The following is a 27494-nucleotide window of genomic DNA, read 5'->3' as shown; positions in this document are numbered from 1 at the left end:
TGCTGCGTCAAAACCCTGCGCCTGCTTGAAGCAGGCGTAAGGATTAACGCAGCATTGTGGCGATAGGGCCCCCCAGAGCATTGCTGGAGCTGCGTTGCGCTTTCGATGCAACTCCAGCAATGCGCCGCTTTTACAGCACAGATGCGTGACGCATGTCTGCCGTTTTTGCCCCATGGTGCGCCGCAATATCCTCTGTGCTCACTAGCATCACTCACTCTTCCATGCTCCTAAAATACCTTTGTACTCTAGTTTATCCAAACGGGAGGAGACCTGTCATGCTCCCAGATTCCTCTCTTTAGATCTGCCTCACACTGCACCTCCAAACGCTTCCCCCTTCTGCATCCACATATTTACAAAGCTCATCTAAGGCAGACCACTTCTGTCCTCATACAAGATTGTTTCTATCATTCTCCTTTGCTCATTCTTAAAGCACTGAAATGCCATATGTTCCGTAATTATTTATAATATGACTATATTTTCCATAAGTGCATTTCTTACCAACTGCTGTATTCACTTGAATGTCCTCTCAAATTCCTGTACTAGTCCAGGAAAGCAAAAAATGGGAAGAAAATGAGGAAGGGGATAAAAATAGGACAACAATATCGGGAAAGGCAACGAAAGATATAAAGTAGAATACTGTTACTGGTATGGGTTACATTTCCACCCAAAAAAGAGTAGGTAACGATAAATAAAAAGGTGGAGTGGAATGGGGCTCTCCTCAATAAATGAAATCATTAAAAAATATATATTTGATTTCAATGAAATTTTGAATTTGATATTGATGCAAAATGTAATAAATAATCAAAACAAATTGTGCTGAAAAGAATCTTCCTAGATGCATCCCTAAGTAATAGCTGGTCCAGATTGAATCGCATGGAACCAGTCAGGATGCTGGCACTCTTTACTCTTGTTTGCCTGCATTCAAGGAACACGTGAAGCAGAGACACTGGGGCAGATTTACAAGCTTCTTGCGCCACTTTTGCGTCACTTTTCCCATGTTAAATGTGGCGCAAGGGGCTTGTAAATCTGCCCCACTGTGTTTTTTTCCCTGAGAAGCATAGACGCCAGGGGTGGCAGCTGCGACCCCCTGGCACTGCCTTTGCCACCCCTGGTTCATAGGACACAAGCTCAATGCCAGAAACATACGGGCAGCTCCTCGTTATGGACGTCGTCGGTTGGGGCTTCACTCACTTTGTTTTCTGACTTTTGTTTATTATACTAATAATGAATAATATTGCATTATTCATTAATAGTGAATTAAACATGAAGAACAATTAGCGGGGATGTGGCATTCCTTTGCAGCTGTAGTAAGTCTCAAAAATAATGCTTTTAAATGTATGTTGGGCGCTTGCTTGAGGGTGCGAGTGTGTTTATGTGGTATGTAAGTATGAATGTGTGTATGTGGAAGTCTGTGTGTGTGAGTGACAGTCAAAGGACATGGGGTGTCACTTCCTCTGCCCCACGAATTTCGGTGAATTTTTTAACGTCAATGTGAGTAGCGTCCGTTCACGGAGACGGGTGCTAAAATCCTTGTTGCACACATGATGTAAAAGTGTTACTAACTGGTAATTTTCCTTACAATAAATACTGGGCCCCGCCCTTGGCTTGAGCACAGACTTTTCCAGGTAAAATTTCCAAGAGAAAAAAACATGAGGCCTCATTTATGAGAAATGACGCAATGCGTGAAAGCAGCGATGCGTCACTTCTCAGTGCTCACTCCTTGCAACATTCCTGATGCGTCAAATTTAATGTATGATGTATCATGTCGCAAGGAGTTACAGATACGTCAGTATTTCTGATGTATCTGTAAGCGCAAAAGTGACGCATTGCAGAAGTGTGTCACAAAAGTGACGCAACTCCAGCAATGCGTCCTTTCACATGGGGCAAGCCCCATGTGAAAGGGCCTCCTGCATCAGTCTTACGCCTGCTGTGAGGCAGGAGCAAGATTTTGACGCAACGGCGTCCTAAAAGTGACGCAGTGAAATCTCATAGATTTCACTGCGTCACTTCTATGACCCTTCCTTGCGTCAATACGCCCCCCTTGCATACATTATACCTGGCGTAGGTATAATGTGGAGCAGTGGTTTACAAAGTGACGCATCTACCTAGATGCGTCACTTTGTAAATATGGCGCAACAAGGCACATTTTTTACGCCACTGGTGCGTCACAAAAAGTGACACACCGGCGGCGTAAAAGTGACGCAAGGGCTCATAAATGAGGCCCTAGGGGCCGTGGTAAATCTGCGCAGATTGTTACCCTTATTCAGATGCAAATTCCTTCCAGTGAGAAACTGTCAGGGTCCTTTGATCTAGTCGGCATTCTGTACTTCGTATCTCAGCCATACGAACCAGCAAGTTGTGTAAAATATAGCAAAGATAATAATGATGAATCATTAATTAGAAGGAAAGGTGTGTGGCCGCCACTATGTGAAGTGTTAAAACCTGGTGGCAAAATGTCACTACGTGCAGACGCGCAACCAAATAACCAGTGCTTAATTTAAGGCCGGTGGGTTCCTGTGTACACTTAATTGTCAGCACTGGCTCTTATGACAGTCTGTACAAGGTGCACTGTCAGTCGAATTTAGAGATAAGGATAACAGCTATTTATTCATTCAATACACAATAAACAAGCAGTTGCAATGCAATTGGTCCCGCCTTTGGAACCTTACATGTATTTAGCTAGGCAGCACATTAGCCTGGGTGCTGAAACACCTAATTTTATTTAACATGGAGCAGTAAAGTAAGCAGCAAACTGTGTGACACGCCAGGCATGGGAACACCTGGAGAGAAATATTGCCTTTCAGCTGGAAATGGTACAGTCCAAAGCTCTGTTTTTGATATACAATCAGGGCCTTCTGTGGTAATATCACTGAAAATACAAGATTTGAAAAAAAAATATTATTGTCTACGGGTGCTCGCTCGTGGAAGACAATTTCTATTGACTGGAATCTAGAGAATGCTATGATTCTGGTATTTTACTGACCTCTGCTGGTAGTTTTATATCAAGAAAATTAAATAGAGGCAGTTGCCAGAAAAATAAACAAAATAAAGTCCCTAAGCAGAAAGCAATTCTGGTATTTTACTGACCTCTGCTGGTCGTTTTCTATCAAGACAGTTAAATAGAGGCAGTTGAACAGAAAAAGTCACAAAGCGGAAGCAGACAATTCCTAGGGCTGATCTCCAGAGCCCACAAAGTACATGCACATATATGTATATAATAAGTATATACAAGAGGTCTCGAATGCTGGACGTAAATGCTCAACCTAAAAAATGAAATACCTACCACCCAAGGCCGTTTTTTATAACTTTGAGAACCCTGGCACTTATCTTTTTCCAAATTAAGCACTGCAAATAGTGTCTGAAATATCTACCCTCCTAGCAGTGGCTGGATGAAGCCTGAGCCCTGCCTACACGCACGCACAAGTGCGGCCTGTTCAAAAACCCTTTCCTACACAATACAATAGTGCTGCCGCGAGCAGCCTGAAATAGTTGGTCAGGTCACTGCAGGATGTGAACAGCATGGAGTGCCTCGAAGGTCGCCTTCAAGGCCGCACTTTCCCGCCATTACCTGGCTAAGGCATTCCTTTGTTTCGTCACTTCTAAGCCGGCGCGCGAGCAGCGGAGGCATCAAGGGCTCGCGGTGCACATCCCGGAAGCGAGAGGACATCTTTAATGCAGGGAGCAAGAGGTAATTGGCTGCTGTAACAAGTGCTCGGGTCACAGAGGTTGGACTTTCACAACGCTGATCTGCCAGTCGAGTTGGGATGAGAGCTGGCCGCTCAAAATGCCGGGAATGAGGCCTTTAAAAAGAAATGGAAAATCGTGTTCCACTTCTGCTTGGAACTCATCAACAAGGCAAGACTTTTTGTGCTAATGACGCAGTCAAGCATGATTAACTCTATTTTGAACAGATAAAGTACAAAAAGAGTGTGCCTTCATTAGGGTGGCCTCTTGGCAGGCAAGAGTTTACTACAAAGCATTTCAGGATGGTTTATTAAAACTTTTTTATATAGTGCTGTAGAGTCTAGTTCGATTGGAGGAAACCACTGTCTCAAGTTCAAGTATGCTGCAAATAAGTTGCGCTCTTGTGATGTAAAGATATTGCTGAAAATAGGCATCACTGCATTGATAGCACGGCGGGCAAGGGAACAAATTCGAAGCATATGTTGAAGAACCTGTTTAATAATATTGGAAACTGTTGTGAAATAACCTCTCCTTGTTTCGTTCCTTTCCTGCTCACCCCTTTCAAGTTATGTCATGGCACCTTCCACTCCCACCCCCATCTCCTAACGTTCTGAGAGATTGTGATTGGAATTATGATGGCCAGGAATAAAGCTACAGTTGTTACAAGAACCAACAATCCTAAAGTATTTACTTTATAACAGGAACACATTTTTACACAGTGATGACGGCTTTCCAAATGCAGCGATCTAGCTATGGATTCTGCACAGCCTTAATCAATTCACCTACAGAAAAATACAGAGGTTTTAATAATTTTTTTTAAGAGAGCTTGAAAAAAACCTTCCCAGACTACCCTCAGCATGACTCTGTGTATTTAATATCAGACACCTCTGTCCCAAAAGGAGCATGCATAGGTTCAATATCATCATGCCAACATTCTACTACTACAGAAAATACCTATAGCAGATCCAAACATACCAGCAAATTGCAGACCTATCTCCCTTGTATTCTACCCTGCGAATGTCTTGGGGAAACTCTTCAACAAAAGACTGGCAGACCACCTCAGTGTCAACAACCGCCTGGACTCATCCCATTCAGGATTCAGTTTAACCCAAGACCGTGTTGCTGCTACTAATTACATTTGTCTCATCATGGGCGAAGGCGGCACCATGGTCATCATTCTCCTCGACCTCCCCGTAGTGTTCAACATCGTCCTCCACCCAACTTCTCCACGAGTCAGGAATATGAAGAACAGCTCTTAATGTATCAGCTCTTTCCTCACAGGCCACACACAGGTCGGCCTAGCCCTCTATAGCTCTGAGCCCTCCAGTCAGAACTTCGACTTCCCCAGGGGTCTTCTCTCAGGCCAATGTTCTACAATTACATGATACCGTTAGCCAACATCGTCGGACTCATGGTCTCTCCATCATCTCTTATGTCAACGACACACATCTCTCTCTCTCCAAGGACACCCCCAGCACCCAAGCAGAGATCATCGACTGTAGCCAGAAGTCACTCTCTGGATGAAACCAAACTGCCTGAACCTCAGCTCAAATGAGACAGGTGTGATACTCTTCAGAAGGGCCACTGCACTCTAGTCCCAGATCTGATGGACATCTGAACTGGGACCAACACATATTTTCTCCAGCAAAGCCAGGAACCTAGTGATTAAGGTTTACAACCACATATCAGTGCCCAACCTGGATAACTTTATCACATTCTCCTGCTTCCACACCTTCAAGATCCTCAAAAGAGACTTCAAGTGGCTTCCTCTCAACACTCGTCGAACTATCACCCGAGTCCTAATCACCAGAAACTTAGATTACAGAAATGCACTCTGTATGGGAATCTCCACACATTTCACCATGAGGCTCTTGATTATCGAGAACACAGTGACCAGACCCACTCCACCCCTCACCCTACTCCCACATATCCACTCACCTCAAAGACCTCCAATGGTTCCCCATCTGCAAGTGTTGCCTTTTCAAACTACTCACACAAACATACAAAGTGCTTAACAACCCAGGCCCTGTTTACCTGTACAGTTTCATCAGCTTCCGCACCCCCACCAGACATTTTTCGCGAACCAGCCTTCTGCTCACTTCCATCCGTCACATACAAAGAGCCAGCGTTCGGCAACTGCACTTTTTCGCACCTGGATCCTATAACCTTGAACAAACTTACCTTTCACATTGGAGCCGCCAGTTAAGTCCTGGGGTTTTGGAAGATACTAAAAATGTAGCTTTTCCAACAGGCCCGAGTTAGGGCTCCTCCCCCTTCTCAAAAGTGATGTGGTGCCCACCTGGGTGATATACCCGCTCTAAAATACACCTCAAATGAATTAACAATTGCAGCCCCCCAAAAGGGTGATGATCCCCCTGTACTGCTGGAGCTGCCAAGGTTTGCGTTATGCCGACTCTCACATAACATTTCTTGGACCAGGACCATTTGAAACTAATATTTAAGCACCTCATCCCTGAAGCTCATCTCAAACTTATAACTCAGGTGCTAAGTACTTTCAAGACTTGACTGACAATTGCATTCTTTGTTGTGTTCCCAAAATCCACAAAATGTCTCCCAAAGCAACTCTAGTCAGCGGCCAGGCTTCTTACTGGTCCACGAAAATATGGTCACATGACCTCACTATTGATGTCCCCTCAATTGTTTCTAATCAAAGTCAGGTGCCAGTCCAAACATGCCTGTATTTCATACAAGCCTTTCCACACAGACTCAACAAACTACTTCAACCAAAAGCTGCTCATCTCAGGAAGGCAATGTACGTTGAGAAGCTCCTGCAGCTTGATCCTGGAAAGGTCAGTGTAAAGAAAAAAAGCCAAAAACATAAATTAGGCAATGTGCCCCCGATTTGGAACACCATGAATCCATCAATCTGAACGCTATCCAAACTTCCAACTATTCAAGAAGGTAATCATAGACTTATTGGTTTAATGATTCTTGATACAGGATTAGAACTCTTCTGACTACTCCTCTGTTCATATAACTATAATGTGCTATTTACTTTATTCTTTTTGGTTATCCTTGTGTAACTTGCTCAATCAACTATTTGGACAGCACCCAACACAGTGTAGGTCTACGTTACTGTTGCAAAGTCATCCTGTGCCCTGGGCACACCCCAAATTTTGCTGACTGATACTGGCGGTAAGTGACTCTGACTGACCCTGACCTCTGCCTAACCAGGGTCAGTGCTATGCTGAAAGAGACACATTAGAATACAGTTAAAACACCTACATACACTAGGGTCACAATGCTATGGTGGGGTACCCCTGTGATTGGCATGACCTACCCTATAGGCCCCTAGTATACAATGTGGGTAAGGGTATTGAAACTACCTAGAAGTCCCCAGTACCCTGGGCCTTGGCAGTTTAGAGGCCAGCAGCCTTTTTCTGCACTTGCATGTGTGCACTGCTGAAGCCTGAGGTCAGTTTAAAAACAGCCCTGGGTGCCAGGACTGCATTTAAAAGGTAATTTGTGCCCAACTCGACTTTGGTGTTTGGGGCACTTAAAAATGGATAACCTACCATGTTTTGGCACATTAGGGATCCACAGGGTCTGCCCTAGGTATCCCAGGGGCGGGGGTCAGGTATTTATAAGGTACACCCTTATAAACTGAGTTTTATATTCCTGGGTAAAGTGAAATTTCAAATTTCACTCCCCACATTGTGGTAAAGTGCTGCTCAAATTCGACTTTGATGTTAGGAGCACTGTAGAGAGAGAAACTGCAATATTTCTACAGATTCAGAACCCCTAACGCCTCCCCTAGTTGCACATGGGGTGGAGTTCCTGTAGATATAAGACAAGTACTTATATGTTTTTGTAAGTCCTGGTGCTAGAAAAATGGCCCAAGTCATTTTTTCCCATTGCAAATCCCCTGTTACATAGGTTAAAATGGTAGGAAGTTATTGATTAATAACTCTTGATAGAAGAGCGCTAGAAATGCCATTCAAAGATTTCCCAGAACGTATCAATAAATCCAACAATCTCATATTTTGAATTCCTCCTAAAGAGTACATACAAGACGTTATAAGACTTTCTTGTTTGTAAGTCCAAATACAGCCTTCCAGTGGTCTGCCCTGACTGGTCAGAGTTAATTGGATTAGCCAGGCTGCCTTGAAGAGGTGATAAAGAGCCCCTCGGGTTACCCAGCTCTGCTGGCAGGGCAGTGTGCTGTTCCATAGGAATGCCAGGCCAGGGGGAGGAGTTGTAAACTATGTTCTTGAGAGTAGAGACCAATGTCATTTATAGCTCTGAACTTCCCACCTTAGGCAGCTGGTACGATTAAGGAAGGTATGAGCAGATGCAGGAGGGAGAGTCTAAGTAAATTAGCCATCCTAGAGGTGTGTTTAGCCAGCTCTTACCTCTTTGCTGAAAAATCAGCCATTATGGATTTGGAAGATTTGAGGCATTCTGGGACAAAAGAATGCCACACTCTACAGGATGTGGTCATATATTGGGCGAGTTACCCTGCTCCCATTGGTCAGAAGTGACCTCCGGCTTGACCCAGAGAACTAGGAATACGTATCTGAGAGGGGAAGAGCCATCCAGATCTGCTGCTTGAAACTTACTGAAGCAAGACATTGCCAAGCTGAGAAGTTTTGCTGTGCAAAGATTTCTAAGGTCTGACCTCTGAAGACTGCACCATCTGAAACTACAGCCCCGTGGACTATCTTGCTGAAAAAGAACATAAGAGTGGACTCCCTGAAAGGTACAGGCTAAAAGAGCTCATCTGGAACATCACCAACTAAATCTACACCTTGGAGCACTACCAGTGGATTTGCAAGGGTTATGTACCAGTGGATTGTGGGAACTGAAGTCCTCAACTTTCAAGGACCATCTTGGAGCTTCCAGACCCTTGGAGTGAGTTTGAGACACTTTGGGACCCCTTGAGGAACTTCAGGAAGAAGTTCAAGAAGTTTGAAGAACTTTGGGGCAGCTTAAAAAACAGCTCCATAGAGGGACCGGCTCATCCTGGTCAGCCAGGCCGACTGCCTTCAACCGCGAGCCGGCCAAGCCAACCAGGTTCGTCCCACAAAAAGGTCCATCGATCCAACTTCCAGAGTTTGACCGGGACTAGAAGAAAACTGAAGCCGGCGAACCCTCACCGGATCCGGCTAAATGAGGAGCATCGAGAGACCCCACGAGAAAAAGCTCCAGAAGTTTCTAAGTGCGCTCATAGAAAAGGTGACCAGGAGCAATCGCGAGAGCCAAGCCGCCTGCCTTCCATCACGTGCCGGCTGGATACCTGGGTTGCCCAGCTGAAGCGTTGGAGGAAAATTTTCTACGTCCGCTCCAGGGAAGTTGACCAAGAGCTCATCGAAAGGCAAGCTGGTGAACCCTCACCAGATCCAGACTGGCTGGGAGCTTTGAAGGCCCTTGGAAAGAAAAGCTCCAGAAAAGTTTCTAAGTGTGAAGGTAGAAACTGAGACCCGGACCTGCCACAAGCTGTATCCACTCAGGGCTCCATTGTGTCCGGCCTGAAACTTTGACTTTGGCCCGATCTATTGTGAGCAGGTATCCCAATATGGTGCTATAATCTTCTAAGTGGTATATTTTGCTAAATCTTAAAAAATTCATATCCCTGGTTCCCTACATTGGAGTTTTGTCGTTTTGGTGTAATTTTAAAGATAAAAATATTTCATATTTTTATAAATTGGTATTGGATTTTTTTTATGTGTTATGCCTTAATTATTTACTCAATTGGTGTTTTTAAATGCTTTACATACCTGTCTTTGAAGTTAAGCCTGCCTGCTCGCAGCCAAGCCACCAAGGGTTGAGCATAGGAATAATTTTCTAAGACCTATGCTGAGTCCTACCATGTGTTAGTGGCCTTATTGCCAGTGGCAGACCTACGTTTACCCCTACTAATAACCCACTTTCTAGCAGTTACACTTTGTAAAAATTATTAATAAATATATTAAATATTTGTATGAAAAACAATACACTTTCTGGAATTTAAAAAATGGTATGTATTTGGGCAAAGGATAAGGCTGCTAGATTTGTTCAGGGTGCTCCCAACTGACGGCACAAGGGGCGGTGGAGGAGGTATTTGTGAATACCCATGACCGCTCCACCTTGAGATTGTTGGGGAGGTTTGAAAAGGGGTACTTGTTGGGTGGGAGGAGGAGCAGTTGAAGGGTCATGCCTTTTTCTCCTGCTGTATTCTTTACCAGTTTGGAGATTATCAATTTAAGAGAGCCAACGAGGAGAAGAACCAGCCTTCAACTCCAAGGCAACAGTGACAGAGCAGTACTTGTTGCATTTTCATAGAAGGAGATTTTGACATTGTCCAGTGGTGGATCTAACTTTCAGGCTGATGAATTGCCTTCCTGGAGCTACAGCATCAGTGTGTGATTCTCCCAGAAGTAAGCTGGTGGAGTCAGCATGCACCATTGCCTGGCCTACGTGAAACTGTTGTGTCAGAGCACAGCCTTACCTGGAAATGAGCCAGCCACATCCTTTAGCCACTATCCTTTACTGGACTTGCTCCTTCCACAGCACAGCGGCGTCTGGTAGGTGCTGCTGCTTTCCCCATCTGCTGCTGCTGCTACTGATCCGGAGGTCAGGAGTTCGAGGCCCTCCTCCACCGCAGGCTCCTGCCTGCACCTCGTCCATGGTGGTCCTGTGGTAGAGCGTCACTGCTCTGCTGCTTGACTGCCCTTCTGTCTCTCTCTGCTCCTTCCGTCTCTTTTTTACTTTTCTCTCTCTCCTTTACTCTGGCTGACTCTGCCTTTTTGGGCTTTGCTTCTCTGCCCTTTTTCATTTTCTTTTCTTTTTCATTTGCCTTTCATTTCTCTGCCCTTTTTCTTGCAGTGTCATCCTGCTCTCGTCGCTCCTGCTACTGCGATCTCAGCGGCCCTGCCCCCCTCCAGTGTCCCTTCCCATGTTTCCTACCGCCCAGCTGTCCAGCCCCCTCAGCGCTACTTACTGGTGGCTGGTGCGCAAACACATCCACGCCCGTCCGTGCCCAGACCGCGCCCAGTGCCAGGGACCCTGCTCATTGGATATTTCACCACTATAACGCCAGCACTCTCCTCGTCCTCAACCCTGGATGCCACACCGCCTGCCATCAAGCATCACAGAAAAAAACCCTTGGACCGCTTGCCTGCAGGAACTGCAACTGCACCTTTAGCCATCCCAACACACCAGCTCCTATCGCCGCCCAGCCGACCAACAGCACACCTGTCTGGCTCAACTGCATCCTCCCCAATGTGCAGTCCCTCCACAAACACACCACAGAAAACTGGGACCTCCTTAATGCCACCTCTCCTGACAACGCTTTCTTCACGGAAACCTGGACCATCCCCTTTTCTGGACTGGACATCGTCATCACCATCCCCGACAGCTACAAAATCACCTGCAGGGGCTGCCCAACCGGCCAGGAAGAGGCATCCCCATTGTCCCCTAAAGCAAGCTCCACCTGACCACACACTCCAATTACCTCCACTTCCAGATTCGGACCAATCCCAACACGACCCACTGTGGAACCCTCGTCTACAGGCCGCTTGGTCCCCGAACCCCCTTCACAGACGCCATCGTAGACCTCATCGCACCCATGCTCTAAAATCCACCGACAACATCCTCCTCTCAGACCTTAGCTTCCACATGGACAATCCCAGTGATCAGAACACTGCCTCCCTTCTGGAGAAACTCACCAACATCGGACTCAAGCAGCTAGCCGCCACTCTGACCCACACAGCTGGACACACGCTTGACCCCAGCAGGAACATCAGCTACAGCCACACCACCAACCTCTTCTGGACAGACCATTACTGCGTGCATCTCGCCTTCACCACACCAACTGTATACCACCACCATCATCAATCCTCCCCCATCGCAGCTGGACGAAGAACTTCCAGTCAGCTCCCTCAGCACTACCACTCCGCCAACACCAATGGACGCCAACACCGCAGCTCGCAACCTCCACACATGGAACTCCAACTGCGCCAACACCCTGGCACCCCTCAAGAAAATACCAGGCAAGCAACACTCCAAGAAGTCCAGCTGGTTCACTCCTGTGCCCCACGAGTCCAGATACACCTGCAGACGAATCTGGAAGAGATGGAGGAACAACAAAACCCAGGATACTCATGCAACCTTCAAATTCGCAGTCAACACACACCACCTCCTCCTGAAAACCACAAGGAAAACGGCCCTCCAGGACAGAATCAACATCAGCACACACAACAGCAAAGAACTCTTCGTCATCGTCAAGGAGTTCGCCAGGCCCAACAGCGTCACCACAGACGTCCCCCCCTCACAAGACCTCTGCAACAAACTCAGCACCCTCTTCCACCACAAGATCAGGAAGATCTAAGTCCGCTTCGACACCCTAGACCTGGCCACTACACCCGCCACCATCACACGTAACCTCAGCATTATACTGGACTCATCGCTCACTATGAACCACAAAATCAATGCATTTTCCTCCGCCTGCTTCCACACGCTCCACAAGCTTCGAAAGACATTCTGATCGATTCCCACAGAATCCAGAAAGACAGTCACCCACGCACTCATCACCAGCAGACTCAACTACGGCAGCACACTCTATGCCGGTGTCACCCAGAAACAGCTCAAGAAACTTCAGAATGTCCAAAACTCTGCAACCAGACTGGTACTCAACATCCCACATCACTGCTACATCACGCACCACCTCCGACAACTCCAGTGGCTCCCAGTCCAAAGAGAATCACTTTCAAGCTCCTCACTCACACCTACAAAGCTCTACACAACGAAGGACCAGTATACCTGAACCACTGTCTCACATTCTACATACCGGCCAGGCAACTCTGATCCTTCCAACTCGCCCTTGCCTCCGTCCCCAGGATCCACAAGACCAGAATCAGAGGAAGGTTGTTTGCCCACCTCATATCAGGACCTGAAACACCCTGCTCCTCCACCCCAGGCAATCCGCGTCGCTGACCCAATTCAGGGAGGACCTCAAGACCTGGCTCTTTGAATAATCCTCCACCCTGTCCTACCAGCAGCCCCCCTCATCAAGCATCTTGAGACCCTCACGGGAGAGTAGCCACACTATGCAAGACCCTGATTGATTGATTGAGCTACATTGAGGGCCTGAACTTTTGGTTTAATTTATTTTGCTACATTATTCAATGGTTATGTTATATGAGGGTTGAGCTCAAGATTTGACCCCAAGGAATTTCTTGTTGGTGTTTGCCAATTTGTACGAGCACCTACACAGGACAACCATTGGAGTTATTACTGAAAATTATTGCCTTGAAAAAGCCCATGGTGTGCCAGCAATATGAGCGAAACACGTATCGGCTGTCCTTTGTTTCTTTCATTTGGTTTGAAAGAAATACAGAAATAAGAATCTGGATATTGGGACATTTATTCTAAGAATCTGTATATACACTTGGCACAAACTGTCTCTTTACTATTACATTATCCAGTGGTGACTGATATTTATAATGTAAAAGTAGTCACATCACCAGTTGTTGAAACCAAACTCTGGGGACATAATAAAAGTGAGAGATTAACGGTTTTAATGCAAGTTTTGGTAAACCGAATCCCATTATCAGTCACAAGATTAGCTGGGGAACCCTCTCTAATAAACACATCCTTAAGAAACTGAACTAATACACCTGTTGTTTGTTCCTCTGCTGCACATCCACTTACATTCCCTGCTGCAAATCATTCTGTTCCCTCTGCTACACATCATCCTTTGCTTCCTTGGAGCACATCACCTTACATCATCCCCTGCTGCACATCATCCTGTAATAACCATGCTGCACATTACTTTAAACCCCCTGCTGCACATGATCCTATGCCACCTGCTGACCATCATCCTGTACTTACACTGATGCAGGAGCATCTTTTAGCCCCCGCTGCACATCATCCTGTCATCCCTGATGCACATTACCTTGCATTTTCTGCTCCACATCATTCTCTGCTACCTCAGTGTACACATTACCTTACATCCTCCACTGCCCAGTAAATTCTGCTCCCCCTGCTGCAAATCTCTTTACACCCCCTGGTGCATCTCATCCGGTGTTATCCCTGTTAAATATCACCTTACTTCCTCTGCTGCACATCATCATCTGCTACCCTGCTGCCCATCACCTTACATCACTTGCTGCACATCTTCCTGCACTACCTCTGCTGCACATGACTGTAAATCCCCTGCTGCACCTGACCCTGTGCCACCTGCTGGACATCATTTAGTACAAACCCCGATTAACAACATCTTATGCCCCCAAATGCACATCATCCTGTGCTACCCCTGGTGCATATGGCTTTATAGTCTCCACGCCACATCATTCTCCGCTACCCCTGCTGCTCGTCATCCTATGCCCCCTGCTGCGCATTATCCGAAACTAACTCTGATTAGCAGCACATGTTACCCCTTTCTGCACATCATCCTGTGCTACCCCTATGCTTCATCATCTGCTACCCCTGTTGCACATAACCTTGAATGCCCTGCTGCACATCATCCTGTTCCATCTGCTGCTCATCATGCTGCACTAATTCCAGTAGGGGTTGCTACGGGGCAGTAGTGGTGGGGAGGGGAGAGCGGTTAAAATAAAAAAAATCACTTACCTGCCGGCCGCTGCCTCTCCTCTGTCCTCTTCGTCGAAGCAGGAAACAGGAAGCACATAGGCTCCTAGACTTCCCTGTGTCAATCACGACGCTGCTGCCACCAGCATGACAGCAGGGTTGTGATTGTCCTGAATGCCCTGGTTCAGCACTCAGTCAGGAAGTGGGAGCCTGGGCATGTTCTTAACATGACTGTGCAATACAGCTGGGCGGAGATATGCTAAGTGTGCACAGCTATTTGGCCGACCCAAGACGGCGGGCCAAACCATGATGAACACTTAGAAAGTGCCCTACACTCGTCCCCCTGCTCTTTGGGCATTCCAGACCGCCAGCACCTAAACAGAGCCAGTAGAGAGAAATACAATTAAGATGACATGGTGTTATCATTTTCTTTTTCCTGTCGGACGATGCTCCTCCGCCTTAGCGTTAAAGCCACTGCTGATTCTGATAACCAATATTTCGGAAGGTGAGTAACCTAATATACCCTTGCGGGCTCGGGCAGAGTTTAGTAAAGTATAAATTGGCCAGCAAGGGATTTCATTTATATGAATTTACAGCACTAGTTTAGGACTTGTTGAATAACAATCAAAGTACCTAAATTTGAGTTCAATCAGCGGCTGTTCGAAAAAATTCAAAAGTTTCTAACAATGAGAAAGCACAGGATGTTACCACACTAACATCAAAAATAGAGTAAATGAATAATAAAACATGAAACCAGGATAGTTTTCTTGTCTGAAAAGTTATTATTTTTGGATTCAAGACAAAGAATAATTCTGTACACAAAATCAACAATAACATAAAGCAGGGTACATACAAAGATATATAATGGATATTAAAGGTATTGATTACTTTTCCTATAATATATCCATAAAAACAGTCCAGACTGCTAAAGAGGTGACAACTTGATTTCTATTATTAATCAGGAGAAAATCAACAGTCGGTACAAATCATACAGTGCAGAATTGGACTATGTGGGTCGACGTTTCGGTCTTATCTTGATCATTTACAAGACCATCATCAGGACAGAATATTGGTATATACAAGGTTGACCCTTTTTTTATTCCAGCTCACGACACTTATAGGTTTAAGTGACGGCCTCAGCTAATTTCTTTAAGAAGCGGGCAATGTGCAGACTCAATTGTGAGTATCACGCACTTGTGCATACGGCAATTTTGCGAAAGACAGATTCTGGTGGTTTATTCAGATCGCGGTTCTTTTGCCAAGTATTCACAGTTATTTATTATAATCGCGGAGCGTCAGCAACGAACAGTCCGGAGAGTAGTCTCCGGACATACATACAATTCTGCACTGTATGATTTGTACCGACTGTTGATTTTCTCCTGATTAATAATAGAAATCAAGTTGTCACCTCTTTAGCAGTCTGGACTGTTTTTATGGATATATTATAGGAAAAGTAATCAATACCTTTAATATCCATTATATATCTTTGTATGTACCCTGCTTTATGTTATTGTTGATTTTGTGTACAGAATTATTCTTTGTCTTGAATCCAAAAATAATAACTTTTCAGACAAGAAAACTATCCTGGTTTCATGTTTTATTATTCATTTACTCTATTTTTGATGTTAGTGTGGTAACATCCTGTGCTTTCTCATTGTTAGAAACTTTTGAATTTATTCGAACAGCCGCTGATTGAACTCAAATTTAGGTACTTTGATTGTTATTCAACAAGTCCTAAACTAGTGCTGTAGATTCTGATAACCAGCACATTTTACCCCCTGCTGCACACACCTTATGTCCTCTACAGCCCATCATCCTGTGCTTTCTCTGGTGCACATCACCCACGTGCACTTACCATGCACAGTTATCTATGACTCTCACCTGTGCACATGATTGCCTGTATGATTGTTGGGCTGTGTTCATGGGTGTGGTGGTCTGTGTGCATGCATGCCTGCCTGCTGCTTATCTCTGTGTTTGCACACTATTCAAAAGTAAACCTTCGGTTTCCCCATGTTTGGCTTCCATGCTCCCCCTTTGCCTTCTGTTCCCCCTATTCCTCCACCTCTCATTATTGCTTCTCTCTGCCATTTCCTCCCTTGCCCTCTGTTTCTTTCCTGGCATGCTCCCTCCTTCTTCTGTCTTCTGTTGCTCTATTATGACCCCTGGAAGACCACTCTTAGAGGGAACTGGGAGACACTCCCCGCCCCCGCCAGCAGATCTCCAGCCAAAGGAACACCAGACCCTGCATGGGTAAGCTCCAAGTCTGCTCCACAATTAATAGTATCTATAGTTAGCAGCGTGTTTGTGAAGTTATTCCTTCTGTACAAACACATCATCCTTATTCCAAACAACAGGCTCCACACCCACAATTCCAAGGGACATTCAAGAGATGTTTGCAGCCTGTGAATTTATTAAGAAAGCTAATAATATACTTTTCACTGTGTCCCTAAACATCCTTCCTTGAAGCAGAAAATGTGGCCCCCTGCTAAGGGAGCAGGGTGAGAAAGTATTACCTTCTCACATGGCAGTGTAAATCCTTGCACAGGTGTTTAACCTCACCTTTTATACCACCTATAATTTTATTTCACTTAAAGAAGATGGCCTATTGTCTGTAATAGGTATTTCTGGGTATTTTTGTATCTGCGTTACAGTATTTTTTCACCCTCGTTCTGTTAATGTCTGAATGGGTGGAAGGACAGAGCTCTCAAGTTCTGCAACTTCTTAGGAATGAGAACTAATTAGCATATTTGCACGGTAGGTGATGTCACACAAACGAGAGTAGTCAGTGCTGACACGCGGAGTTATGTCTCTAAAGGGAATAAGTGTTAAAGGGTGCAAAGACAACCAGTAACCAAAGACCCTTTTGTGTTGCCCGGCGGTATCGCCTCTATGACCCACCAATATTAATTAATGAAGAAGCAGGCGCTGGAGACTGAAAGGCAGGAAACAAGGGTTTATTCTCTCCGGAGGAGAACACATCAATTCAGACAGCAAGTATCGTCACGAGGTGCTCTAACCGCATCTCTGAGGCCTGGCCTCTTATACTCAGGTTTTATGATCTTTATTGCACGTAACACATTCTTGCAACACTTTGATATGTGAAAGAACATCCTCGGAATCTCCCCGTCAGGCCCGTTCCCACATACATTTACAGTTGAATTCCCCACCCCGGTCACAACAGGTGATGATTATCGCGCAGCAGGACATTCCGCTGATTCACGGAATGTGTGGAGTTTGATCGGATCTCGAAGGGTGGGGGCTTTGATCGGCTCGAGGGTCTTTTGATGGGGAGGGGAGGCTTCCTACTGTACGGGGTAATAAACAGTATCCGCAGGGCCAGGTGGTGGCTTGGGAACAAGGAAGACAGACGGGCACACAGGAAAGAGGGGGTTTGCATCAAAGGGCCTGAGACTATGAAAGGAATGAAGGGAGGTGTCGCGCTGGGAACAGGATGGGATTCTGAGGCAGATCTGCGCTGAAGAGAGGTTTATGACCTAAGGAGAGCGAGGGGGTTGTCAGTGTGCGGGGGATGCCTGCGAGGCTAGGAAAGAGAGTGAGAGACGCGCTGGCTATCAGCGAGGGGTAGGAAGGTCATGGTGCTTAAAAAAATGGCTGCCGCTTACGCGCAAGACACGTGAAAGCAGGAGTGATCAGTGCGTGGGGGTGCTTGTGTAGGCGAAGAGCCGTGCTGGGGGTCAGGGGTGTGCAGAGGGTGGGTCTGGTCAAGACAGCTAAAGTGGTGGGTGTGTGCGACAGAGAGTGTGGCATCGGGGCAAAAGGGAAGATGGCGCAGATAATGTTCACCAAACGTATTAATTTTCCACAGTCCTCCCTTTAACATTTCTAAGACATCTTGCTGGCCTATTTCCTATCTATGTCTACCGTTGCGGTCATAAGTAAGGAAGTGATAACCCAGGTGAAGGAAAACATCACATTTTTAAAATCTTTTCATCCAGTGGGCGGGCTCATCGTTAAGATTTGTTGCAGGAAAGTCATAGTAATGCAATATCAGACAAAAATTATGCAGTGAGAGCATTGGGTACAGATCATAGATGCTTGTAGTCATTTGGAATAGGAGCCGATAGGTTACCACGTAAGTAGGTTCTTTTTGTACTCGGTTGGAGCATAGTCAATTCAATGGTGGTTGGGAGAGAAATGAGACATAGTAAAAACAATAATCAGTGTTCCCAGTGTCTTATGGTCGTGGACCATTATTAGTCAGTTCTCAGCATTCTTTGTCGTCTTCTGTTGGCACTGTTGAACACCTGTATTACAATTCGTTCGTTAGCAGGAATGTCCATGTGGGTTGAGCCGTTGGAGGTCTGCGGGCAGGAGAGTGCCTTTGTATTGTTTCGCCAGACCTCATGGGAGAAATGCGTTACGGTTTTGGAGCAGATGCATTTTCTTCCATTAATCCAGAGAGTGGTCATTAGAAGGAGACAGAAAAGGATTGTGACGAAGGGTGCAATTGTCTTTGAGTTGTGGAGTCTGTCTGTTCTTGGGTTCCTGTGGTGGGTATTTCCTGTTGCTTCCATCATCTTCAAGGTGCTCGGTACCGGGCAGAACCACATACTTCGTTTAGCTTTTCTTTGGGGTGACCCTTGGTGGTGTTTTTAGGTCACGTGTTCTGAGATTTAACACAGTTCGTGGTCTACTTAGTCGGGGCTCCCTCCTCTTTGACGCAGGAAATACCCTTCTCCGGATGGCACAGTAGGATTTAGAGGATTTTGAAAGTTCAGGTGGAGGGAGGGTGTGTGGGTGAATAGTCCTTATGGCAGGTCGGAGGAGGAGGGGATGGAGCAGGGCCAGGTCGGGAACAGACCAGGGAGACGGAAAATTTTAGACAGGCGAGTCCATAATCATGTTCAGAGAGCGGGGACCTTTCGGCACGCGTCGATCATAGAGCAGGGGCCTCAGGTCAGCCCTTTCCTTTAGTTTTGTCGGAAACAGTGCCTTGTCCTGCGACTCCTTACTGTTGTGGTCTCGCCTTGGCCTCCGTCGCTGAGGTTCCACGATCTGTAGTCAGGCCGCGTGCTCCCACATCCGGTCTCTTTCTCCTCCGACAGTGGTACCCTTAAATGAGTTTGAAAAGACAGTCTTTAGAGATTTTGCAGAGGAAGGTAATTACGTAAATCTATTTCTCTCCCAACACCAAGCAACTGGGGTAAACATCCGCAACATTGAGGTCTGCAGCCAACGTATAAACAACTGATGATGGGTTTGCTGGATTCCCAACAACTTCCCTTTGTGGTTATTTCTTTGGCGTTTTGTCGGTTTATTACATTCATTTGTCGTGGTACGAGGTCTGATACCCATTCATTGCATTCGTTTATTACAGTCATGTCAGTTCTCCTGGTAGTGACCCATTTCCCTAGTACGAGTCTTGCAATGCTTGACCGGTCTTCAGGGCTTTGTATTTTACGGAAAAGTGTAACGTGTTATTCACCATGGTCTGATAGATATCTTTCTGAGGAACGAACATAGGCTAAACGATTTTTCATCATATCAATGCATCCTATCTTTCGGCTAAACATTTTACTTTCAACAGGTTTACTTGCAACAAGTTCTTTCATTTTTGACTTAATTCTAACTTCGCAAACATTATTCTAAATTCTACATAGTTTCTTACAACCTGGCTACTTTATTAAAAAACTCGGACTTGCGATGGCTGTTCAACCCACCCTTGGTGTGAGCGGGGTCTAATGGAAAACAACTAGGAATATAGCGAACTGGGGCAAGGGACATTTTTAAACTCTCGTCCCGGGCAGCTGATACAAAACTGGGGGCATTCTGGGAAAACGGGGGTGTCTCGATCATTTTTACTGTTTGGGTGTTGAGATAATTTCGGGACAGGGAAGGTCGCGTTTACCAGAAATATTTTATCATGGATGCCACTGACAAGTAGTTCCCTCAAAATGGGTCAGATTAGAGAACCTTGGTCGTCTTACCTGTCCCTTTCTTTTTGGTCAATCTAGGTTTCATCAATATTTAGCAGAAAAGGAGAGGTAGTAACGTGGTATCGATGCAATTTATATTTAAGACAAATTTGTGCAAATACTTGTGGTATTTGGAGCCAATCAGGTGGTGCACCAGGTGTAGTGGTTCGCCAATTAGGTGCCAGTTGCTAGGAAGAGCGAAAGAGTGGAGGAGAGAGAGAGGGAGAGAGAGAGAGAGAGAGAGAGAAAGATAGAGAGAGAAAGATAGAGAGAGACAGATAGAGAGGGAGAGAGAGAGATCAACAATAGGCTAAATAGTACACGTGTGACATGGAGAGTGGCCATGTACTATTTAGGCTATTCAGCGTATTACCCAACATGAAACATTTTGGGTTTGTGTTAGAATGTAGAAAGCATGCAGTTTGGGACGGAAGAGCATTAGGCCAAGTACATAAGGACATGCATTGAGTCGGGAGTCTTTAGGAGCCATCTTGCAGCGTAGGTCCGCTTCATGTATCGGACATGGTATGGCTCCAGATCTTTTACCATACCCTAGTCGTTATTCCAATGTAACCTGTAGAGGGAGAAAAAGGAAGAAAGGGAGGGGGAACAACATTCGAGCATATCAAATGTACGGGCACGAAAGTTATTTACTTACCACATACTCGTACTTATCTTCTCGGGATATAATCCCTAGGGTCCTGGTTTCTGAAGTCAAGGGGGCGGGCAGTGTGATAGGTTGTTCATGGGGGGGTTCGAGGGTGGCATTATAGATCGTGTGTGGGGAAACGCTAAAAAGGAATCAGAGGCGCCTAGCGCGAGGTACCTGGTTTTGTAGATGTATCTAGCCACCGGGATCCTTAAATCATTCCCAAAACTGTGACGTTCTAAGGCATATCGGTTCTTCGGTCAACCCTGTCCCTTAGTACCTTCGACTACCATACCTTTATAACATTCTATCATTCACACCGCTTTACTTCACCCATTCTCAGAAGTCGAGGTCCTTCTTCATGCGTTAGTTCCTGAGCCTAGTCGCATATTTGGAGGCAGCGTATCATACCTTTTGATTCGATCATCAATCCAGGACCGAACAATCATTTTCTAATAACCTTGAAAAGAGAGCAAAACTGTTGCGCACAGAATAGCCCTCCCGCCAATTCCCACATTTACAAAAGTATGCGATACCTGTTCATAGTTTGGAAAACCTTTATTTGCGTAATCGTTCAGTAAGTAAATATGTGAATGCAATCGTATTTGGTCGGACACGGCGATGGCTGAAGCACATACAGTAGGGGGGGGCTATTTGCGGTATTTAAAAACATTGAAAAACGTCTACTTAGTTATTTGCAAGAAACTGAAAACGTCTTTTAATAATTGAGGGATCATAGGGTATTTATTTCATAAATTGAAACACAGTCAGACTAATTGCAATCACATTTCCTAGATGTATACCGTGGGCGTGCGTCGCAAGCTACGTTATGTATCGGTCACAATAAATATCATATAAATCGTACATTGAAATCAACATTTCAACGGGATCCTTTCAAATGTTCGCCAAGTGAACCCTCCTCCCTTTTTCATCAAGTGCACAAAGGTTCACATACATAACTCAGAACATTAAGTCTTGTTAGTCAAAGAACACCACGAGGTGTCCGTTAGTTCCTATTTGATACCGGCGCCATTTTAGGCGAGGTTGGTTTAGTCCGGAAGTAGTGTCAAGGAAAAGATGTCTCCGACGATTGGCGGTTGGACCAGAGTCCCTTTCGGCAGTTCAATAACCTGTGCTAACAGAGGGGCTGGTGGTGTGGACCGTCAATCAAAAAGGGGGAGGGAGGTAGAATCTTTCTTACCGGGTCGCGTTGATGCTCAGCCGGAACTTACTCGAGTTCGTTAGCCCACAATGTTCCCAGGTGGTTCAGACTGAAGCTGGTGCTGACACGAGAGCACCACCATCTTGTGGCTATATCGTGGTCGTTACGTTTGTGATCAAGGCAGTTGTTCCCCACCGGAAGCCTGTGGAGGCCGAGGGCTTCTGGGACTCTGGTAGAATCTTCAAAGCTGTGGGGATGTTGTCGGAGGTGGGGGCTCATGCCCAGGTGGGCGAGTGCCCGAGTTGCAATTCCGGACAAAGTTACTCCAGCGGCCTAGACCCGCCTTCCAGAGGGCCCAGACGCCATTTTGAGACCCTGCAGCCGCCGCCCTTCGTCGTGTCTTTCAGGAGTGGAAGAAACTTCTTGTGGCGACAGAGACAGAACACCATGCTGTTGGAGCAGGACATTTGGTTCGGGGCGTCAGGGTGCAGCTGTGGAGCCTTCACCTGGGGAGGTGAGGGAGGCTCGTCCGTGCCGCCTTCCTCTCCCGGCGCATCCCACGCCGTCCCTTTGAATCAGGGGTGCACATGATGACCACCCTACACCCCTGACTCCGACTCTTGGGGGACCATTGTATGTCCAGTGCTGCACAAGTATGCCCGTCGGACATTGTATGTTCTGTGCTGCGAAAATAGGCCCGTTGAACATTGTACGCTCTGTGCTGCGGAAATAGGTCCGTCAGGCATTGTACGTCCTGTGCTCCGCAAATAGATCTGTGGCCCGGCTGGAGGATTTCGGCGCCGGGCCGGGGCTGGGAAACCTCCTACCTGTGGAGGTGGGAGAGGCTCGTCCGCGTCGCCTCTCCCTCCCAGTCCCCCTGCGCCAGTTCGATGGAGGAATTCGTGATGGCCGGACCAGGAGATACGAGGGAGGGGGTCATCTGCATCCGCCCCCTCCCTACTCGCGGCCGAGGGGACGTCACCCCAGGAAGGAGAGTATGGAAAGACCATTTCATGTCGGCCCATGGAGCCTCCTGTACTTTCTCGTCGGCGATTTCCTTTGGTCTATGGCTGATGGCTGGCCCCGCCCCACACGTGCTGTGTGTTTCACCTTCCGGATGGGCGGGACCGTTGACTTGTTACAGTTTGAGAACTTCCGGAGTAAGCGTAATATGTTTTGTATTGTTCCTATTAGTACAGTTTGCTTTAAAGAATGTTTTACTAGTTTTTCTATTTATCGTTGGTTGTGTGTTATCTTTATCGTAATTAAACCCTAAGTTATATAACAGATGCTTGGTTTCCTTGAGTCCTTTTTCTAACGGGGGATTGTCTACGCGGCCTGTAATTGCTTCTGTTTTTCAGAGTGGGGGGGGGGGCAACAGGGAGCAATCAGTCCCAGAACTCAGACATGTCGTTGAAATTGGTCTGACGAAATCTGTGCCATCGAGCATAATCAAACGTGGTGGTTCTATCCGTCCTGTCCGTGTTAGTCTGATTTGTTTTTATCTCGCGCCTTCTCCCTTTCTGCCGACCTGTTATTTCTGTCGACCCTCCGCTCTTACCTATGTTCTGTAGAGTCGGGCATTGGGCTTTCCAGTGCCCGAGACATCTACAAAAAGCACATTGGTTTTGCCTCAAATCTGTTCGTCCTGTGCATAGTGTCGGGGGATTACTTTTGGGTCGTTGTGTCTCGGGGTTGTCCCGTCGGCACATCCCTTTACACCGTTCTCTTTTTGTGTCTAATCCTCGGAACTGTGTCGTCGCTGGCCCTTCCTTTTGCCTACCAGACGTTTGGAGGGTTGCCTGTCGCGTTTCTTTAACTACTTTGACTTCGTCTCTTTCCTTTCGTTGCGTAGCCTCTCTGCGCCACATACCGAGACTATCGAGCATAATAGGCGTTGTCTTATTATTACAAAGGGCTATTTCCACCATTTCTATTTTGTCTAAATCGAAGGATCCTATCAGCGGCCATTGTTTCTCTTGGTTTGCTCTGGTATACTTGTGCCATAGCTTACTATAGGCTATGGTAATTAATCCATACTTTGTGAACATTTCTTTATTAGGGGTGCCTTCCAGCGGAGCTAGATGGTCCACCTCTAATAAACGGTCCGGGCTGAACCAGCTATCCATCAGTGGGGAGAAGACAGGCATGACGGATCGCAATGGGGATAATAGTCAGCACTACCTATCTTATCACTGTGTGCAAAGACTAGACAGAATATTTCTATTCTACGTTGTTTGCAGGCAGTGAATACCTCATGAACCAATATCGGGCAATCAATGTTTGGTCAATAGATAAAAAATAAAAAAAAATGGTCAATGGGGAGAATAAGTAGGCCCGCAAAGGTCTGCGTCACCTACCCTTTCATTATCTGCAAAGAGGGGGACCTATTCTTTTCCTGTTTGCAGACAGAGAATCTCCAGGAGACAATCCGTAACAGTTAATCAATGGGGAAGGGCAATTGATCAGTGGGGGAGAAAGATAGGCACGACGGGTGCGTTACCTATCCTTCACTGCTTGCAAAGAGAGAGCCGGTTGTTTCTCCGTTTGCCGACAGCGAAACTCCAAATAAATTAACAAAGAACAAATACTAGTATTTTCCATCAATTATCAATTATTTCGCGATTTGTCGTGTTTACACGACCTTACCCGGACCGTATGGACAGTTTCTTGTCTTCCGAATCCAGCGCCCGATCGTCCTCTTTCCTTCGTACTCCTCGTGGCACTCCTGATGGTTCCCAGTCAGGACCGTAGATCACTCGAGAGAGGTCTGTTCGGAACCAGTGAAGTTCGGATGATCGGCTGTCAGACGAGGGTCTATCGGACAGGGTACCTTCCGATCGTTGCAGTCGTTCACTCTGTCGTCAGGACCTCTCCCACTGGATCCACGAGTCGCTGATGGGCCCCACGCTTGGGACGCCAATTGTTAAAGGGTGCAAAGACAACCAGTAACCAAAGACCCTTTTGTGTTGCCCGGCGGTATCGCCTCTATGACCCACCAATATTAATCAATGAAGAAGCAGGCGCTGGAGACTGAAAGGCAGGAAACGAGGGTTTATTCTCTCCGGAGGAGAACACATCAATTCAGACAGCAAGTATCGTCACGAGGTGCTCTAACCGCATCTCTGAGGCCTGGCCTCTTATACTCAGGTTTTATGATCTTTATTGCACGTAACACATTCTTGCAACACTTTGATATGTGAAAGAACATCCTCGGAATCTCCCCGTCAGGCCCGTTCCCACATACATTTACAGTTGAATTCCCCACCCCGGTCACAACAGGTGATGATTATCGCGCAGCAGGACATTCCGCTGATTCACGGAATGTGTGGAGTTTGATCGGATCTCGAAGGGTGGGGGCTTTGATCGGCTCGAGGGTCTTTTGATGGGGAGGGGAGGCTTCCTACTGTACGGGGTAATAAACAGTATCCGCAGGGCCAGGTGGTGGCTTGGGAACAAGGAAGACAGACGGGCACACAGGAAAGAGGGGGTTTGCATCAAAGGGCCTGAGACTATGAAAGGAATGAAGGGAGGTGTCGCGCTGGGAACAGGATGGGATTCTGAGGCAGATCTGCGCTGAAGAGAGGTTTATGACCTAAGGAGAGCGAGGGGGTTGTCAGTGTGCGGGGGATGCCTGCGAGGCTAGGAAAGAGAGTGAGAGACGCGCTGGCTATCAGCGAGGGGTAGGAAGGTCATGGTGCTTAAAAAAATGGCTGCCGCTTACGCGCAAGACACGTGAAAGCAGGAGTGATCAGTGCGTGGGGGTGCTTGTGTAGGCGAAGAGCCGTGCTGGGGGTCAGGGGTGTGCAGAGGGTGGGTCTGGTCAAGACAGCTAAAGTGGTGGGTGTGTGCGACAGAGAGTGTGGCATCGGGGCAAAAGGGAAGATGGCGCAGATAATGTTCACCAAACGTATTAATTTTCCACATAAGAAGGTCAAAATAAATGTTAAATCAATAGAACAACACTAAGAACTCACTACAGAAGACTCATGGGTGACAAAGCAGTGGAGCAGCACTCCGATAGGCCCAGTGTGGCCCCGCCCATTTAATGAAGGGATCTGTGAGTGCTCCCCTGAGGTGGGATCTCAGGAGCTGCTACACACACAGCAGAGCTCTGCAGAACAGTAGAATCAGTGCTAGACCTTCCATTACCTCCTCGTCCTGTCTTTCTCGCCACAGTATTCACATATGAGCCTCCGGCTCCACACAGAACTCCAAGTATAAAAACAGCGCTCTAGTCTCCCTCTCCCTCCTCCAAGATGGCCCACAGTGACTCCAGCCAATCCCATAAAGGGACACATAAACACCGACACGACCTGTTCTTTTTTTCTGCACTTCTCCGAGTGCTGTGTTCCCTGCTGGTCAGGTGAGTGGGGCTGGGATCCTGCTTGAGCAGTCCCCTTATGTCCGTGGTATCTAGTTTGGGGGAAGTCGTTAGCTGTGACTACTGCATTATGTTATTTGCGCTGTGTGGTGTAGTTTTTAGGTTTGTTTGTTTCCCCCATTCTTCTGCCTTCGTGCCTCTCGTCCTGCTTTAGCGGACTTTCTGTTTTTTTCCTTTTCGGCGTCGTGTCCTTCTGGACACCCGCAAGTCTCCATTGGAGTCCTGCTCTGCCGATTGTTTGGTTCTCCTTTTCGGCCGCGCGTCCTGCTGAGCGGACATTGCACGGCCGGTTACATTTGCTCTGGGGGCCGGAGGCTCCCGGTCGCGTTTGTTTTCATGTTGCCGCGGTTGCTCTTGAAGGGGGGGTACACAGACAAAATATCGAGTTGGAAATATCGACCTACCATAATATCGAGTCTGAAATATCGAAGGAGCATAATATCGAAGTCAAGAATATCGTTGGACAGAATATCGACCCTAAGGTAAGTAATATCGAAAATCTTAATATCGATGTAAGTAATATCGAAGTTAGTAATATCGATAGCATATATATCGATGTTACTAATTTTGATGACACTAATATCGATATTTGTATTATTTTATAGTTTTTTATTATGTATGTGTTATATGTTTAACTTAAGTATTTGAAATAATTACTATTATATGTGTATTAAGTTTATATAATAATAAATTAATTTATAAAAAAATTGTATATTTTAGTACCGGAGCGGGTTGGGGGTTTATAGGGGAATAGGGTGGGAAGTAATTTAATTATGGTAAATTGATTATTAATTATTAGGATTTATTAATAAATTATAATGAATTGGTAATTAATTGAAAATAATTGGAAAATAATTTTAATTAATTTATTAATTGATATATATGTTCTGTAGCGGGTTGTGGGTTTATAGGGGAATAGGATGGGAAGTAATTTAATTATGGTAAGTAGATTAATAAATAGTAGGATTTATTAATTAATTATAATTAATTGCTAATTATTATTAATTAATTTATACAAATTTAAATTAATTGATTAATTGATATATATGTTCTGTAGCGGGATGTGGGTTTATAGGGGAATAGGGTAGGAAGTAATTTAATTATGGTTAATTAGTTAATAATTGGTAGGAATTATAAAATAAATTTAAT

The sequence above is a fragment of the Lissotriton vulgaris genome, chromosome 8 (genome assembly GCF_964263255.1).
Source record: "Lissotriton vulgaris chromosome 8, aLisVul1.2, whole genome shotgun sequence".
In the NCBI taxonomy this organism is placed as follows: domain Eukaryota; kingdom Metazoa; phylum Chordata; class Amphibia; order Caudata; family Salamandridae; genus Lissotriton; species Lissotriton vulgaris.
This window is presented reverse-complemented; position numbering follows the sequence as displayed.